The 5,450-nt window shown below is 46.8% G+C and overlaps 1 pseudogene across 1 annotated transcript; it reads left to right on the plus strand.

The window, feature by feature from the left end:
• The first annotated feature begins 2,495 nt into the window (after window positions 1–2,495).
• LOC116547769 lies at window positions 2,496–3,152 on the plus strand (annotated as a pseudogene). The gene has a single exon (XR_004267169.1). The product of XR_004267169.1 is annotated as a 60S ribosomal protein L12 pseudogene (transcript).
• Window positions 3,153–5,450: the final 2,298 nt, after the last annotated feature.

Here is a 5,450-nt window from a genome sequence, read left to right on the forward strand (position 1 = left end):
GGCCGGTATTTTAACTTACTTTAGCCCCATGCCCTCCTTACAGAAGCAGTTATCTTAAAGCCAGCAGCTGGGCACAGTGGCTCATGCCTGTAATCCCAGCACTTTGGGAGGCTGAGGAGGTGGATCACGAGTTCAGGAGATTGAGACCATCCTGGTCAACACGGTGAAAACCCGTCTCTACTAAAAATACAAAAATTAGCTGGGCATGGTGTTGTGTGCCTGTAATCCCAGCTACTTGGAAGGCTGAGGCAGGAGAATCACTTGAACCCAGGAGGCGGAGGTTGGAGTGAGCTGAAATTGCACCACTACACTCCAGCCGGGGCAACAGAGCAAGACTGTTTCAAAAAAAAAAAAGAAAGAAAAAAATAAAAAAGCCAGCAGCCTGTGTTCCCTGTGCGGATACCTGGTTCTAGAGCAGAGTGGACCTTGTTCCATGTCTTTTTTTTTTTTGAGACGAAGTTTTGCTCTTTCACCCAGGCTGGAGTGCAATGGCACGATCTCAGCTCACTGCAACCTCTGCCTCCCAGGTTCCAGCGATTCTCCTGCCTCAGTCTCCTGAGCAGCTGGGATTACAGGAGCCTGCCACTGCACCCAGCTAATTTTTGCATTTTTAGTAGAGACAGGATGTCACTGTGTAGGCCAGGCTGGTTTCAAATGCCTGACCTCAGGTGATATGCCAGACTTGGCCTCCCAAAGTGTTAGGATTACAGGTGTGAGCCACCGCACTCGGCCAGGATTTGTCTTTTTAACCTAACTAGGATTTATCTTTGTTATAACTAACTTGGCACTTACCAGGACAGAACAGCTACACAGACTTTTCCTAAAAACAATTAAAAACAAATGAATAAACTGCTACGGGCTGGGCAAAACAAACAAAAAAATGGCTAGAGCAAACCACAGACATGTTGAAAGCCTGAGGGGAAAATCCAGAGAATGAGATTTTGGGGGAGAATAAGAGCTTTGAAAGTTTTCTGTTTACTGAGGAATCTAGAACACCACACACATGCCAAGGGAAGGAAACATGCTTAGAGAAGAACTGAGAAGACCATAAGCTTTCACCTCTGCCTGATCTTTACACCCTGTGCAAGCAGGAAGCAGAGGTTAAGGCAGAGTTGCAAACAACATGGCTGAGCGTAGGAGTGATCAACATGGAGCCAATCTGCAAAGACCTGGAAAATTTATTTTCTTTTCTACTGCTTTTTTCCCTTCCTTCTTTCTTTTTCCCTTCCTTCTTTCCTTTCCTCCAGGCATTTAAGGAAACATCTGTCAAACCACAATTAAAAATAGGGTTATGTAAGAGAAGGTTCTGGGTTTTTTTTTTTGAGGGGGGAGGTGGAGTCTTGGTCTGCTGCCCAGGCTAGAGTGCAGTGGTGCGACCTTGGCTCAACCTCCGCCTCCCAGGCTCAAACAATTCTTGTGCCTCAGCCTCTAGAACCAGGTATCCGCACAGGGAACACAGGCTGCTGGCTTTAAGATCACTGCTTCGCCAGGCACTGTGGCTCACACCTGTAATCCCAGCACTTTGGGAGGCTAAGGCAGGTGGATCATGAGGTCAGGAGATTGAGACCATCCTTGCTAGCACAGTGAAACTCTGTCTCTATTAAAAAAAAAAAAAAAAAAAAAAAAACACTGCTTCTCTAAGGAGAGGATGGAGCTAAGGTAGTTTAAAATAACACAAAAATCTTAGCTGTTTCAGTGGCTTTGACTACAGGCCCTCGCCACCATATCCAGCTAATTTTTTGTTTTTCAGTAGAGACAGGGTTTCTTCACCATGTTGGCCAGAGTGGCCCAGAGCGGTCTGGAACTTCTGAGCTCAGTCAATCCGCCCCCTCAGCCTACCAAAGTGCTAGGATTGTAGATGTGAGTCACAGTGCCTGGTCAGTCCTTGCTTTTTTTTTTTTTTTTTTTTTTTTTTTTTTTTTTTTGAGACGGAGTTTCGCTCTTGTTACCCAGGCTGGAGTGCAATGGCGCGATCTCGGCTCACCGCAACCTCCGCCTCCTGGGTTCAGGCAATTCTCCTGCCTCAGCCTCCTGAGTAGCTGGGATTACAGGCACGTGCCACCATGCCCAGCTAATTTTTTTTTTGTATTTTTAGTAGAGACGGGGTTTCACCATGTTGACCAGGATGGTCTCAGTCCTTGCTTTTAAGAAATGAATGCTGAAGTACAGTATTTAGGAGTTGTCAACTTTCCAACATTATAATATTTCCAACTTATTGCCAGAAAAGTGAAAAAGATTCATTCCTTTAGCAATCATTTCTTAGGCCCTACTGTGTGATGTGTGGTGGATGGGCAGAGACATGACCTGGGAAGCTGAGGCAGGATAATCACTTGAACCTGGGAGGTGGAGGTTGCAATGTGCTGAGATCGCACCACTGCACTTCAGCCTCGTGACAGAGTGAGTATCCATCTCAAAAAAAAAATATATATATATGTATATGTATATGTATATGTATATGTATATGTATATAAAACCTGCTTAGAAAACCAAACTCTAGCTTTCGGCTTTCAGCTTGGAGGAGGCCAAGGTGCAACTTTCTTCGGTTGTCCCGAATCCGGGTTCATCCGACACCAGCCGCCTCCACCATGCCGCCGAAGTTCGACCCCAACGAGATCAAAGTCGTATACCTGAGGTGCACTGGGGGTGAAGTCGGAGCCACTTCTGCGCTTGCCCCCAAGATCGGCCCCCTGGGTCTGTCTCCAAAAAAGGTTGGTGATGACATTGCCAAGGCAACGGGTGACTGGAAGGGCCTGAGGATTACAGTGAAACTGACCATTCAGAACAGACAGGCCCAGATTGAGGTGGTGCCTTCTGCCTCTGCCCTGATCATCAAAGCCCTTAAGGAACCACCAAGAGACAGAAAGAAACAGAAAAACATTAAACACAGCGGGAATATCACTTTCGATGAGATTGTCAACATTGCTTGACAGATGCGGCACCGATCTTTAGCCAGAGAACTCTTTGGAACCATTAAAGAGATCCTGGGGACTGCCCAGTCTGTGGGCTGTAATGTTGATGGCCGCCACCCTCACGACATCATAGATGACATCAACAGTGGTGCTATGGAATGCCCAGCTAGTTAAGAAGCATAAAGGAAAATATTTCAATAAAGGTCATTTAACAACTGGTGGGAAAAAAAAAAAAAAAGAAAACCAAACTCTTTTTTTTTGAGGCAGGGTTTCCCTCTGTTGTCCAGGCTGCAGTGTGGTGGCACAATTATAGCTCACTGCCTTCGAACTCCTGGGCCTAAACAATCCTCCTGCTTCAGCTCCCAAGTAGCTGGGACTACAGGCACACACCACCACACCCAGTTAATTTTTTTTTGAGACAGAGTCTAACTCTGTCACCCAGGCTGGAGTGTAACGTTGTGCTCTTGGCTCACCGCAACCTCTGCCTCCCGAGTTCAAGCAATTCTCCTTCCTCAGCCTCCCAAGTAGCTGGGATTACAGGCATGCACCACACCCGGCTAATTTTTGTTTTTTTTTTTTTTTTTTTGAGACGGAGTTTCGCTCTTGTTACCCAGGCTGGAGTGCAATGGCGCGATCTCGGCTCACCGCAACCTCCGTCTCCTGGGTTCAGGCAATTCTCCTGCCTCAGCCTCCTGAGTAGCTGGGATTACAGGCATGCGCCACCATGCCCAGCTAATTTTTTGTATTTTTGGTAGAGACGGGGTTTCACCATGTTGACCAGGATGGTCTCGATCTCTTGACCTCGTGATCCACCCGCCTCGGCCTCCCAAAGTGCTGGGATTACAGGCTTGAGCCACCGCGCCCGGCTAATTTTTGTATTTTTAAGTAGAGACGTGGTTTCACCATGTTGGTCAGGCCGGTCTTGAACTCCTGACCTCGTTTTCTGCCCGCTTCAGTCCCCCAAAGTGCTGAGATTACAGGTGTAAGCCACAGCGCCTGGCTCACACCCAGCTAATTTTTAAATTTTGTAGTGATGGAGTCTCACTCTACGTTGTTCAGGATGGTCTGGAATTCCTGGCTTCAAGGGATCCTCCCGCCTGGAATTCTCAAAATGCTAGGATTACAGGCACAAGAGGCATGAACCACCAGACCAAGCCTTTTCTTTTCTTTTTTTTTTTTTTTTGTTGAGACGGAGTTTAACTGTTATTCCCCGGGCTGGAGTGTAATGGTGCAATCTTGGCTCACTGCAACCTCTGCCTCTCAGGTTCAAGGGATTCTCCTGCCTCAGCCTCCTGTGTGGCTGGGATTATAGGCATGCACCACCACACCTGGCTAATTTTGTATTTTTAGTAGAGATGGGGTTTCTCCATGTTGGGCAGGCTGGTCTCAGACTCCAGACCTCAGGTGATCCACCCACCTCGGCCTCCCAGAGTGCTGGAATTACAGGTATGAGCCACCGCACCTGGCCTGACCAGGACTATTCTCTCTTGCTTTTCCTTCCTTTTCTTCTAACCCTTCTTTTCCTGTAGTAGTCTACATAAAGGGACACATACACACACACACACACACACATACATAAACATTCATACACACACACACACACACACACACACAAACACACACGCACATATACAGATTTGCTCCTCCATATTCCACTGGTTCCAGATATTTAGCACCAGATATATAAACAGATTTACATCTTCTTGTTTTTCCTGTCAATCCAGCCTCCCATGAAACAGCCCCTAAGAATGAAAACCATTTCCTCCCTCAAAAGCTCTCTCCAGGGCACAGTGAGGCAGTTGACAGTTGGCCAGAGAATGGACAGACACATCTATTCACACATAGAGGCATAAGGTATTGCTTTCTTTGTACAATCATATTTGAAGGGAATAGAGGAGTTGTGTTGCTGTGTTGTTCTTCGGAAGCTTTGTGTCTTTCCATAAAAGGGTATTTTGAGGGAGTCTTCAATGTGGGGATCACAAATGCTGTTATGTCCTCGTTTCCATCAAAATTTCTACCATGTTTACATTCCTTTACAGGGTGGGATGGATAACTGCTGTTTTGGCTTTCCTGGTATCTGTGCACCCTTCTTTTGATAGCAGAATCCTGATTATACTCTTAATTTCAGGCCATGTGGTTTGACTGGGGATGACCTGGCCATTACGCTAGGATTGGATATGTAATCTAGTTCTTTCCAAAGCTGGAACTATTGGGTACAAAGCTCTCATAGTGCTGGGGCTGCTATACTGGAAAAATGTAAGGCTGGACCTGCTGGGATCAGCTTGCCATTCCATGGGGGAGCCTATGTAAGAATAAAGTCAACACGGAGAAATACAGACCCAAGAGATAAAAGACAATCCTAGCCGGGCGCGGTGGCTCACGCCTGTAATCCCAGCACTTTGGGAGGCCGAGGCGGGTGGATCACGAGGTCAAGAGATCGAGACCATCCTGGTCAACACGGTGAAACCCCGTCTCTACTAAAAATACAAAAAATTAGCTGGGCATGGTGGTGCATGCCTGTAATCCCAGCTACTCAGGAGG

Source organism: Sapajus apella, unplaced genomic scaffold, assembly GCF_009761245.1.
Source record: "Sapajus apella isolate SASKATOON/1434 unplaced genomic scaffold, GSC_monkey_1.0 scaffold4592, whole genome shotgun sequence".
Classification (NCBI taxonomy): Eukaryota; Metazoa; Chordata; class Mammalia; order Primates; family Cebidae; genus Sapajus; species Sapajus apella.